The following is a 14,371-nucleotide window of genomic DNA, read 5'->3' on the forward strand; positions in this document are numbered from 1 at the left end:
TAGAAATTAGTAAAATAAAAGAGAAAAGAGTAAACAAACGCTAGAAAGAGGAGAATAAGCGTCAAAAATGGGGTTGGAAGCGGCGCACGGGCGTGTTAGGGAGGCCGTGTGGACTTGCAGCGGCTAGGGTTAGGAATTTTGGGTGAGGGAGATGATGAATAGTGAAGGGTATTTATAGATTTTGGGACACACGGCCAAGGAACATGCCCGTGTTCCCTAATTTTTTCCCTTGTGATTCGCGAATTTTGAATTTGGGAGCGTCTGACAATTTCCCCACGCCCATGTACCTTGGGCGTGTTAGTGCGCACGCCCGTGTCACACGGCCTTGTCTATCTTTGTTAACTTCTCCCATACCCGTGTATTAAGGGTGTGACAACCCGAATTAGGGCCTAATCGGAATAGTGGTTTTGTGACCACAAATCCGAGATAGAAATAATTGTTTTATAATTATTTTGGGGTTTATGATATGATTGCATGATTGTGTGAAAATTTCGTGATGAAATTCTATGCCTAAAGTGCTTAAATTGAAAGTAGGGACTAAATCGAATAAGTTGCAAAATTTGCATCCGGAAGTTTTAGTATGAAATTGTTTTGGAATATTAATTAGGAGGTCTTAAATAGCAATTTGACCAATTTTAAGTTCATGGACAAAATTAGGACATGGAAGGAATTTTGAAAGTTTGGTAAGGAGGGCATTTTGGTCATTTGGATATTAAATGAAATAAAATGGGAAAAATAACACAAAATTGATCATCATCCTCCTTAGTTGCTGCGAATTCTCCCTCTCTCCATAGCTAGGGTTTCTTCAATTTTCAAGCTCCATAGTAAGTGATTCCAAGCCCGTTTTAATGTTCTTTACGCTTTTGGAATCCGGAAGCTCGATTAAGCTTATGCTAGTAATAATTTAACCTAGGGTTCATATTTGGAAAAATACCCATAGGTGAAATTTGTGTATTTTGATGTTTTATGATAGAATATGAGGTTTTAAATTATGTTAAATAACTTGTGCTACTCGGTTTTAAGTGAAAACGAGTAAAAGCAAGATAATCGGTAAAAATACCTATTGTTCATAACTATATGATAGAGTGAGAATTTGATGTTGTTGTAGAAGAGAAAATGTTCAGCATATCATAAAATATAAGAATAAGGGCTGAAATTAAATTCCGAGCCTAGGGGCAAAATTGTAATTTTGTAAAGTTAGGGGCAAAATGTAATTTTTCCATGATGTGATTTTGGATTGAAATAAATAGTATGAGTATTAAATGAGCTAAATGTGTTATTATAGATCAAGAAAGACGCGAATTGATCTCGAGCAGGGAAGGAAAAAGTTTTGGACTAAATTGCAAAATTTCCACATTTTGCACCAAGGTAAGTTTGTATGTAAATATTACAATAATTTCATGTACATTCTTATATTTCAGCCTATTATATAAATATACTAGCTGATGTTAAAATATAAATCGACTATTGGAAGAATGGAAATAAATATAGAGAGAGATCCCGGTTGAACATTCGGAGAGATCGAATGAAATAGAGGGAGCGTAGCTAGGTCACATGTATGATGCCGAGTGCACATCATGTGTACAAGAAAGCTACGAGACACCCTGTAGTAGCTAGGTCACATGTGTGATACGAGATGTATCCCATGTAGACAAGAGAGCTACGTGAAAGATAAATGTAGCTAGGTCGCATGCGTGATTCCAAGTGAAGGACACCATGTAGACAAGAGAGCTACGTGAAAGATAAATGTAGCTAGGTCGCATGCGTGATTCCAAGTGAAGGACACCATGTAGACAAGAGAGCTACGAGACAAATCGGTTTGGTCGCATGAGTGGTACTAAGTGTTCACCATGTGTATAAGAGAGCCGAACTAAACGAAGTATGATGGTGGGGTGTGTCTTTGAAACCATTAAATATCGAGGATTGATCCGAATTGTTCAACGGGATGGTTTTGTGGTGATATTGTGGTTTGGACCTACACTTATGGTGAATGAAATGTGGTGAAAATGATTTGTGGTATATACATATATAAGATAAAATGAGGTTAGCATAAAGAATGTGTGAAAGAGTGAAATTAGCATTAAAACTGTTTTTAGATGGTAGCAGTGACGTGATTTTGAAAAATCACCAAAAATAGGAGGAATATAATTAGAGGTTGAATGAGATGTGACATTAAAGTTTAATGAGTCTACTTTCATATAAAAGAAACAGAGCAAGCAAAGGAATTCTATATTTTTAGATATTTACAATTGTATGTAACTTGCTCAGGATGAATACGTGATCCCCTGTTCTAACTTTGAAAAATCATTAAAAATTGTACAAAGAAAATTAAGAAATATAGTTTACATGCCTAAATTCCTTATTGAGACTAGTTTTAAATGAAACATACTTCAGGGTTGTTTGAATTGTGTACTGAGAGAAATTCAATTCGTAGTGAACAGAGGTCAGATGAGTCGAGCTGTGTAACAGGGGAAACTTTAACTAATAAACTGTACTAATTGGCTGAACCAAAAATTATAGAAAAAAATTAGCAAAAATATTTATGAGTCTAGATTCAGGGAAATTTTACGGATTTGAATTTTGAGTTTTGTAACTCGAGTTATGATTTATTTAGTGAATATGACGCAGCAGAGACAGCTTAATCAAAGTGGAATGAATAGTGAAGTTAAAGTAGATATACTTGAATTGTTGTGTAAACATGTTAGATTTTTTAATTAGTATTTACATACTTACTTACTAAGCTATAAGCTTACTTTGTTTCTCTCTTTTGTCTTATAGTGTCCTTCGGCTTGCTTTGAACTAAACGCACTATCATACTTTAGGGTATTTGAACTATCATACTTTAGGGTATTTGAACTAAACGTTTTGAATTATGGCATGTATAGTAGGCTTAATTATTTTGTTACGTGTCATATTTGTCTAGGTTTAAAATATTAGTTACTGATTTCGACCAGCTACTTTGTACAAGCCATTAAAGTTGGCTAATATTGTTCAAGACATATGTTATACGATGCACTATCAAATTGGATGACATATTTATATCTCGGTTATGTTTAATGGTATGTGTTATATTACGGTAATACCTTGTATCTGTTCCGACGACAGTAACAGTAAGGGTGTTACATTTAGTGGTATTAGAGCTATGGTTTAGTCGGTTCTCGGACTAATAAAGTGTGTGTAAAAGTCTAGCTATACATGCCATAAAAATATTGTGATAGTGTGGTGACTCGATTATTCTAAACTATGTTTTGTTTTAATATAGTAATGGATCCCAAGGAACTGCGGTGATGATGTCTTTAGTAATGCGCCGGCTCCGCACAAGGGACCGCGCTGTGGAAAATAGACTGAGACATTGAGACAAGGAGATGAGGCTCGGGATGCCTTTCTCCAAATGATGAACAATTGGTATCTTGAATTTATTCGAGCAAATCCAAATGCTCAACCTCCTCCACCCCTCCTATACCTCGGGCGATTCTGTGAGCTGCTCAAGGTATAGATTTGGTAAGAATGAACAAGCCTCCGGTTGACAAGATTCAAAACAAGGGGCAAGAGTTTAGAGCAAAGGTCGATGATGATCCCGAGAAAGCGGAATTCGGCTTGAAAATTCTACCCGTGTATTTGATGAGCTCTCATGTACACCGAGGAATGCTTAAAGTGTCTTGTATCACTTTTGAGAGATTGACTTACCATTGGTGGAAGACTTTGGTTGCAGTGGTGCCAAAAGAAAAGTTACTTGGGATTTCTTCCGGAAGAATTTAGAAAGAAATACATAAGTCAGCGATTTATTGATCAAAAAGCGGAAGGAGTTCCTTGAATTGAAGCGGGGAAAATGTGCAGAAGCGAGTATGAACGCGAATTTGTAAGACTCAAAGAAGTATGCCCGTGAATGTGTGTCCACCGAGGCCATTATGTGTAGAAGATTTGAAGATGGGCTGAATGAGGACATTAAAGTACTTGTAGGAATTTTGGAGTTGAAAGAATTTGTAGTATTGGTTGATCGAGCTCTTAAAGCGAAGAATTGAACAAAGAAAGAAGAAAAGTCGCTATTGAGGCCCGAGATGTCGAAAAAGACAGATAAGCAAGCCATTTCAATCTCAACCAAAGAGGTCCAAAGAGACAAACCCTCGAATGACAGTTTCAATTGGGGATTCACACGAGATCGTGGTAGAGCATATTCGGGTCTAAAGCTCAAGCTACTTGGTGGCAAGTGTGGGTAATGTACGACCTAGAAAGCCCGAGTGTCGACAATGTGGCGAGCAACATTATGGTGAGTGTTGGGGACCGAGCGAGCTTGTTTCAAAGCGGTTCTCATGAGCATTTTATTAGAGATTGTCCGGAAAAAGTTAAAGAAGAAAGATTTGAGTGCTAGATGAATACCACCGCTAGTAGAGGTAGACCACCGAGAAATCTTGGAGGTGGGACTAGTAGTAAAAGCGTGATGAAAGATTTAACGGCAAGATCGAAGCTAGAGCACTGCTAGAGCTTATGCTATACGTGCCGAGAAGATGCATCATCTCCGATGTCATTCTTGGTACATTTTCTCTATGATACTATTGTTATTGCATTGATTGATCCGGGTCCACTCATTCCTATATTTGCATGAATTTAGTATCCAATAAAAAGTTGCTGTTGAATTCTTGAGTTTACGATTAAAGTGTCGAACCCTTAGGCCAATATGTGCTAGTTGACAAGGTTTGCAAGAATTGCCCATTAATGATTCAAGGTCACTGCTTTCCGCCAACTTGATGTCAAGTTACCATTTGGTGAGTTTGACGTTATCTTGGGAATGGACCGTTAACATTGTATGATGCTAAGGTAGATTGTAAACAAAAGGCACTAGAGTTGAAATGTGAAAATGGAGAAATTCGTGGGTTGAAACAGATGAATCAAATAAATTGCCTATGGTGATTTCGCACATGTCCGCACGAAATACATGAGAAAAGGGTGTGAAGCTTATCTAGCTTATGTAATGAATATTGAGTTGCCTCAACTGAAATTTGAATCGATCATCGATAGTCCGTGAGTTTCGGATGTATTTCCGAGGAATTGCCAGGTTGCCTCCGAGCGAGAGATAGATTTTGCCATTGATTTGTTGCTTGCATCGCACCGATCTCGATTGCTCCATATAGAATGGCTCCATTGAATTAAAAGAATTGAAGGCTCGATTGCGGAGTTAACGGACAAGGGATTTGTGAGACCGAGTTTCTCTCCTGGGTGCTCTGTATTATTCAGAAGAAGAAGGATGGTTCAATGAGACTTTGCATTGATTACCGTCGACTTAATAAGGTGACTATAAAGAACAAGTACCCATTGCCGAGGATTGATGATTTATTCGATCGGTTAAAGGGGCCACAAAGTGTTTTCAAAGATTGATTTGAGGTCCGGTTACTACCACTAAGAGTTAAGGAGTCGATGTGCGAAAACCGCCTTTAGGACAAGGTATGGACATTATGAGTTTCTTGTGATGCCTTTCGCTTAACAAATGCTCCACTATATTTATGGACTTAATGAATCGGATCTTCCTACCATATTTGGATAAGTTTGTAGTAGTGTTTATAGATGACATTTTAATTTATTCTCGAGATGAGTCCGAACATGCGAACACTTGAGAACTATATTGCAGATCTTGAGAGAAAAGAAACTATTTGCCAAGTTTAGTAAAAGTGAGTTCGCTTCGTGAAGTCGGATTTTGGGGCATATAGTCTCGGTGATGGTATTCGAGTGGATCCAAGCAAGATTTCTGCGATCGTTGATTGGAAACCACCCAAGAATGTATCCGAGGTTAGAAGCTTTTTAGGCTTAGCCGGTATTATAGACGTTTTGTTGAAGGATTTTCGATGATTGCCTCTCCTATGACTAAGTTGTTGCAAAAGAATGTTAAGTTTGAATGGATGATAAATGTCAACAAAGTTTTGAAAAGTTGAAAGCACGATTGATGAAGCACCAATTTTAGTACAACCAGTCGGAAAGGAGTTCGTAATTTATAGTGATGCATCATTGATGTGCCTTGGATGTGTGTTGATGCAAGAGGTAAAGTGGTAGCTTATGCTTGAGATAGTTAAAACCGCATGAGAAGAACTATCCTACACATGATTTGGAACTAGCCATTGTTGTTTTTGCCTTGAAGATTTGGCGACATTATTTGTACGGTGAAAATGCGAATTTTTACCGATCACAAAAGTTTGAAGTACTTGATGAATCAAAAGGATCTGAATCTGCGACAATGAAGATGGCTTGAATTATTAAAGGATTATGATCTAGTGATTGATTATCATCCGGAAAAGCAAATGTAGTTCTTGACGCCTTGAGCGTAAAATTTCTTTTTACTTTGAGAGCCATGAACACGGGTTGGCATTGTCGATGATGGGTCAATCTTAGCGGAGATGAGAGCTAAACCGTTATTTCTCTAGTTGATTTGTGATGCTCAAAAGAATGATAGTGAGTTGCGGATCAAGAGAACTCAATACTGAATCGAGTTACGACTCGATTTTCGAGTTGGACCGGATGACTATTTGATGTTTCGAGACAGGATATGTGTGCGAAAAGCGATAAATTGATTCGAAAATATTACATGAGGCGCACAATGGTCTGTTTATCGCTTCATCTGGTAGCACAAAAATGTATAATGATTTAAAGAAGTCAGTATTGGTGGCGGTATGAAAAGGACATTTCGAATTTGTAACCAAGTGTTTGATCATCAACAAGTAAAAGTTTGAACATCAAGTGCCTTGAGGATTACTTCAACCGTAATGGTGCCCGAGTGGAAATGGGACAAGATTACCATGGATTTTGTAACGGTTTGCCTTTAACTCCTAAAAGAAGGATGCTGTTTGGGTAGTGGTTGATAGATTAACAAAGTCAGCCCACTTTATAGCGATGACGTCCGATTACTCACTTGATAAATTAGCGAATTATATATTGCTGAAATTGTGAAGTTGCACGGAGTACCTATGTCTATAATATCGATAGAGATCCAAGATTTACCTCGAGATTTTGGAAAAAGTTACAAGAAGCTTTGGGTACAAAATTGAACTTTAGTACCGCATTTCATCCACAAACAGATGGTCAAACAGAAAGAGTAATCCGGTACTCAAGATATGCTTAGATGTTGTGTTTTAGAATTTGGAGGTAGTTGGGAGAAATATCTATCTTTGATTGAGTTTGCCTACAATAACAGCTTATCAATCAAGTATACAAATGGCACCGTCTGAAGCCTTGTATGGTCGTAAGTGTCGAACTCCTTTATATTGGACCGAGCTTAGTGAGAAACAGATTCATGGAGTCGATCTAGTTAAAGAAACCAAGAGAAAATAAAAGTAATTCGGGATTGCTTGAAAGTCGCTTCAGATCGACAAAAGTCATATGCTGATTTAAAAGAAAAGAGATTGAATTTCGGTGGGTGATAAAGTGTTCTTGAAGGTGTCACCATGGAAAAAATTTCGAGATTTAGTCGAAAAGGCAAGTTGAGTCCGCGTTTTATTGGGCCGTCTGAGATTCTTGAGAGAATTGGACCATGGCATATCGGTTGGCCTTACCGGCAGAGTTAGAAAGAATTCATAACGTGTTTCATGTATCAATGTTATGACGTTATCGTTCGATCCTTCACATGTGATTTCCCAACGAAATTGAGATTCGATCGGATATGACCTATGAGGAGAAACCAATAAAGATTTTGGCTCGAGAGGTTAAACAGGTTAAGAAATAAAAGTATAGCTTTAGTGAAAGTATTGTGGCACGACATGGGATAGAAGAGGCTACGTGGGAACCCGAGGAAGCTATGAGGAAACAAGACCCAAACCTCTTTCTGGGTAAGATTTTCTGGGACGAAAATCTCAAAAGGGGGAGAATTGTGACAACCCGAATTAGGGCCTAATCGAATAGTGGTTTCGTGACCACAAATCCAAGATAGAAATAATTGTTTTATAATTATTTTGGGGTTTATGATATGATTGCATGATTGTGTGAAAATTTCGTGATGAAATTCTATGCCTAAAGTGCTTAAATTGAAAGTAGGGACTAAATCGAATAAGTTGCAAAATTTGCATCCGGAAGTTTTAGTATGAAATTGTTTTGGAATATTAATTAGGAGGTCTTAAATAGCAATTTGACCAATTTTAAGTTCATGGACAAAATTAGGACATGGAAGGAATTTTGAAAGTTTAGTAAGGAGGGCATTTTGGTCATTTGGATATTAAATGAAATAAAATGGGAAAAATAACACAAAATTGATCATCATCCTCCTTAGTTGCTGCCGAATTCTCCTCTCTCTCCATAGCTAGGGTTTCTTCAATTTTCAAGCTCCATAGTAAGTGATTCCAAGCCCGTTTTAATGTTCTTTACGTTTTGGAATCCGGAAGCTCGATTAAGCTTATGCTAGTAATAATTTAACCTAGGGTTCATATTTGGAAAAATACCCATAGGTGAAATTTGTGTATTTTGATGTTTTATGATAGAATATGAGGTTTTAAATTATGTTAAATAACTTGTGCTACTCGGTTTTAAGTGAAAACGAGTAAAAGCAGCATAATCGGTAAAAATACCTATTGTTCATAACTATATGATAGAGTGAGAATTTGATGTTGTTGTAGAAGAGAAAATGTTCAGCATATCATAAAATATAAGAATAAGGGCTGAAATTAAATTCCGAGCCTAGGGGCAAAATTGTAATTTTGTAAAGTTAGGGGCAAAATGTAATTTTTCCATGATGTGATTTTTGGATTGAAATAAATAGTATGAGTATTAAATGAGCTAAATGTGTTATTATAGATCAAGAAAGACGCGAATTGATCTCGAGCAGGGAAGGAAAAAGTTTTGGACTAAATTGCAAAATTTCCACATTTTGCACCAAGGTAAGTTTGTATGTAAATATTACAATAATTTCATGTACATTCTTATATTTCAGCCTATTATATAAATATACTAGCTGATGTTAAAATATAAATCGACTATTGGAAGAATGGAAATAAATATAGAGAGAGATCCGGTTGAACATTCTGAGAGATCGAATGAAATAGAGGGCGTAGCTAGGTCACATGTATGATGCTGAGTGCACATCATGTGTACAAGAAAGCTACGAGACACCTCAGTAGTAGCTAGGTCACATGTGTGATACGAGATGTATCCCATGTAGACAAGAGAGCTACGTGAAAGATAAATGTAGCTAGGTCGCATGCGTGATTCCAAGTGAAGGACACCATGTAGACAAGAGAGCTACGTGAAAGATAAATGTAGCTAGGTCGCATGCGTGATTCCAAGTGAAGGACACCATGTAGACAAGAGAGCTACTGAGACAAATCGGTTAGGTCGCATGAGTGGTACTAAGTGTTCACCATGTGTACAAGAGAGCCGAACTAAACGAAGTATGATGGTGAAATGTGTCTTTGAAACCATTAAATATCGAGGATTGATCCGAATTGTTCAACGGGATGGTTTTGTGGTGATATTGTGGTTTGGACCTACACTTATGGTGAATGAAATGTGGTGAAAATGATTTGTGGTATATACATATATAAGATAAAATGAGGTTAGCATAAAGAATGTGTGAAAGAGTGAAATTAGCATTAAAACTGTTTTTAGATGGTAGCAGTGACGTGAATTTGAAAAATCACCAAAAATAGGAGGAATATAATTAGAGGTTGAATGAGATGTGACATTAAATTTTAATGAGTCTACTTTCATATAAACGAAACAGAGCAAGCAAAGGAATTCTATATTTTGAGATATTTACAATTGTATGTAACTTGCTCAGGATGAATACGTGATCCCCTGTTCTAACTTTGAAAAATCATTAAAAATTGTACAACGCAAATTAAGAAATATAGTTTACATGCCTAAATTTCTTATTGAGACTAGTTTTAAATGAAGCATACTTCAGGGTTGTTTGAATTGTGTACTGAGAGAAATTCAATTCGTAGTGAACAGAGGTCAGATCAGTCGAGCTGTGTAACAGGGGAAACTTTAACTAATAAACTGTACTAATCGGCTGAACCAAAATTTATAGAAAAAAATTAGCAAAAATATTTATGAGTCTAGATTCAGGTAAATTTTACGGATTTGAATTTCGAGTTTTGTAACTCGAGTTATGATTTATTTAGTGAATATGACGCAGCGAGAGACAGCTTAATCAAAGTGGAATGAATAGTGAAGTTAAAGTAGATATACTTGAATTGTTGTGTAAACATGTTAGATTTTTAATTAGTATTTACATACTTACTTACTAAGCTATAAGCTTACTTTGTTTCTCTCTTTTGTCTTATAGTGTCCTTGGCTTGCTCAGGGAGTTAAGGATCGTGAAGATCTACCGCACTATCATACTTTAGGGTATTTGAACTAAACGTTTTGAATTATGGCATGTATAGTAGGCTTAATTATTTTGTTACGTGTCATATTTGTCTAGGTTTAAAATATTAGTTACAGTACTCGACCAACTACTTTGTACAAGCCATTAAAGTTGGCTAATATTGTTCAAGACATATATTATACGATGCACTATCAAATTGGATGACATATTTATATCTCGGTTATGTTTAATGGTATATGTTATGTTCTGGTAATACCTTGTATCCTGTTCCGGCGACGGTAACGGGTAAGGGGTGTTACAAAGGGTCACGCCCGTGTTGTTTTGGCAAGTTCGCCCACAGTTGCTTGGCTCAGGCGTGTCGCACGCCCGTGTTGATTTGACAGATTCGGCCACGGTTTGCCCATGGTCATGTTGCACGGCTGTGGCAATTTATCATAGCCCATGCTGGGGAAAATCTTTGCCCTGTTTCCACACGGTCCTAAGCACGTCCATGTTCTTGGCCGTGTGTGCTTTCAAAAGCCTGTGTTCCATGAGTCGGTTAGGATCTTAGATGTTAAAACTAAAATTTAAAGAAATTAATATTGTTAGTGCTCGGGTTGCCTCCCGAGAAGCACTTATTTATAGTCTAAACTCGACTTACCTTTCCATTGAATGGTCATGGTGGTTCAAGGAGTTTATACTCCTCATTCCTACTGTGAATCTCATCAAAATAAAGTTTTAGGCGGGTATTGTTTATCTTAAAAGTGCCGTACTTGGGATAATTTACCTCGACTGTACCAACTGGGAAAATGCTAAGTACCGTAAGAAGGATTTCTTCATTCAGATTGGCAGTGATAATGTGAGGATCTGCGGCATCTAATAAAACTTTATCCCCAACCTTAAGTTGATTTGGAAAGGTATTGAGCTTGTTCTGGCATAGTTTTGGTTTATCTTGGGTTCTCGGTTTATGTTTCCACCATTCATCTAGCTCCTCGATTTGTAGCCTTCATTTTTTACGAATAGGTCCTCTACTATTGCTTGAAAATGGCTCATGTACTTCTTTCAAACTCATTTCCTGCAAAGTAGGTTGCACCATATTTTTAGTTTTAGTAGAATGGTTTAGACAATCACCTTCAATTTTCGATGTGTTGCTGGACTTGCGAGTTTGAAGGGTGATTGTTTGTCTCCCACACGAAGTGTGAGCTCACCTATGCCAACATCAATAATCGTTCTAGCAGTTGCTAAAAAGGGCCTTCCTAAAATCAAAGGGGTGTTGCTATCCTCCTTTATGTCTAGAACAATGAAGTCAACGGGAAATATAAATTTTTCGATTTTAACTAGCACATCTTCAATAATACCCCTAGGAAATCTTATAGTTTTATCTGCTAATTAAATGCTCATCCTAGTGTGTTTGGGTTTCCCAAGACCTAGTTGTTTAAACATTTTGTAAGGCATGACGTTAATACTAGCCCCTAAATCAACTAATGCATTATTAACATCTAAACTACCAATTAAGCAAGGAATTGTAAAACTCCCTAGATCTTTCAATTTTTTGGGTAGTTTATTCTATAGAATAGTTGAGCAAACTACGTTTAGCTTCACATGTGAAACCTCGTCCAACTTTCTCTTATTTGCTAAAAACTCCTTTAAAAATTTCATTGCGTTTGGCATATGCGATAGAGCTTCAACAAACGGTAAGTTAATATGTAATTTCTTTAAGAGTTTAAGGAATTTATCGAATTTGTTCATCTGAACGGTCTTTCCTTGTCACACACATCAGGTTTCTTTTCTGTACTTACCAGTTTCTGCTCATTGTGGTCTACCTCATCTTTACCTTTGCTTATCTCAGTTTCTTGGCTTGGTTCTGGTTCAGGTGTGACTAATCCTTCCTTATCTTGACTAGTAATCGCGTTGAATTGCTCCCTTGGGTTAAATTCTGTATTGCTTGGCAAGCTACCTTGTGGTCGTTCAGAAATCAATTTGGCAAGCTGTCCAATCTAAGTTTCGAGCCCTTGGATCAATGCTTGTTGGTTTTTGAGTGCTGTCTCAGTATTGTGAAAATAAGTATCTGACACCGAGATGAATTTGGTTAGCATTTCCTCAAGGTTCAGCTTTTTTTCTTGCTGGTAAGGTGGTTGTTTAAAGCCCAGAGGATATTGTGGCCTTTGATTTCCTTGATCGACCCACGAGAAATTGGGATGGTTCCCCCAACCTACATTATAAGTGTTACTATATGGGTTATTTTGGGATCTAGAGTTATTGCTACTCATATATTGGACTTGTTCCTCATCGATGCTAGGGTTGAAGGGTTGATACTCTATGCATGCTCCTCCTCCATTTGAGTCGCACCTCATCACTGGATGTACCTGAGTAGAACCACACAAACCGTCAATCTTTTTATTTAAGAGTTCTGCTTGGTTAGATAGCATAGTAACCGCGTCGAGGTTAAAAACACCAGTTGCTTTCATCGGCTTTGTTCTCATAACTTGCCACTAATAGTTTTTCAGTGGCATCTCCTCAATAAATTTTTAAGCCGCCTCAGGTGTTTTATTATTGATAGTTCCTCCAGCGACTGCATCAACATCTACCGAGTCGAAGGATTCAAGCCATTATGAAACGTTTGAACCTATAGCCAAAGCGGTAACCCATGGTGAGGGCATCTTCTCAAAAGGTCCTTGTATCTCTCCCATGCATCGTAGAGTATTTCTAAATCCATCTGTACAAAAGAAGAGATATCATTACGTAATTTGGTTGTTTTAGCTGGTGAAAAATATTTTAATAAAAATTTTTTGGTCATTTGTTCCCAAGTAGTGATTGACCCTCGTGGTAACGAGTTCAACCATTATTTAGCCTTATTCCTTAACAAAAAGGGAAACAATCGAAGACGTATGGCATCATAAAAAATGCCATTGATTTTAAATGTATCACAAAATTCTAGGAAATTTTCCAAGTGAGCGATGGGATCCTCGTCCTGCAAACCATCAAACTGAACAAACTGTTGTATCATTTGAATTGTGTTAGGTTTCAGTTCAAAATTATTTGCAACAATAGCAGGTCTAACTATACTTGACTCAGTTCCTGTTAAATTAGGTTTAGCATAATCATACATAGTGCGCGGAGCAGGATTTTGATTAATAGCAATTGCAGGAGGTAGCGAATTTTCTTGGTTGTCAGCCATCTCCTTGGTTGGGGTTTGAATATTGTCCTTTTGCTCGTTCTCTGTGTATCTTAAGCTTCGTCTTATTTCTCTATGGTTTCTGCGCACTGTGTGATCGATCTCACTGTCAAAAAGTAAGGGTCCTGACAGGTTTCTTCTAGTCATAAACTATAAAAAAAATAAACTGCAAGAAGAAAATAAATGAAGAATTAAAAAAGAAAATAAAAATTTAAATTGCAATAACAGTAAAATGGCTAAAGTAATAAAAATCAAGTGTTCCTAATATCTTAGTTTCCCCGGCAATGGCACTAAAAACTTGATGCATGATATTCGTGACAGGTTTTAAATATTTATAATGAATCGTTCTTGAAACTAACTATTATCACGGTGAAGGCAAGTGTACCTATCGAACAGTAGTATAGTTTTAGCAAAGACCGGATTGTCGAACCCAAAGGAACTAAAAGTACTAGTAATGACTGTCTTTCTGTTATCTAGCCTAAGAATAATGGGGTTTGTTTTAACTAACTAATTAACTAAACTAAGGATTCACAGAAAATAGAATTGGGGAATTACTTTTGGAAAAACAATTGAATTAAGACAATACCTAAGGAAAAATCCACCTAGACTTCACTTGTTATTTGACTCTGAATCTAACGATTTATTCATTTGACTTGATCGGTGGAAATCCCTAAGTTATATTATTATCCCTCTCGAGACTAACAATGTCTAACCCTAGGTTGAATAATTGAAATCTATTTCTAATTAACTCCCTAGGGTTACATTAACTCGATCTATGGATCCCCTTATTAGGTTTCACCGTAATCCGGCAAAATCTTGTCACCCTATCTCTAAGCGCGCAACCAACTCCGCTTAATTATGACAAATGTACTCCTAGACAGGGTCTATTCCTCCTCTGAATAAGAGCTTAACTTGAA

General features: G+C 37.0%; 1 non-coding gene across 1 annotated transcript; it reads left to right on the forward strand.

Moving 5' to 3' along the window:
• Positions 1–12,921: 12,921 nt before the first annotated feature.
• On the forward strand, positions 12,922–13,028 carry LOC128287385 (small nucleolar RNA R71). Its single transcript, XR_008278085.1, has one exon. It is a non-coding gene; the product is annotated as a small nucleolar RNA R71 (small nucleolar RNA).
• Positions 13,029–14,371: the final 1,343 nt, after the last annotated feature.

Source organism: Gossypium arboreum, chromosome 13, assembly GCF_025698485.1.
Source record: "Gossypium arboreum isolate Shixiya-1 chromosome 13, ASM2569848v2, whole genome shotgun sequence".
NCBI classification, from domain to species: domain Eukaryota; kingdom Viridiplantae; phylum Streptophyta; class Magnoliopsida; order Malvales; family Malvaceae; genus Gossypium; species Gossypium arboreum.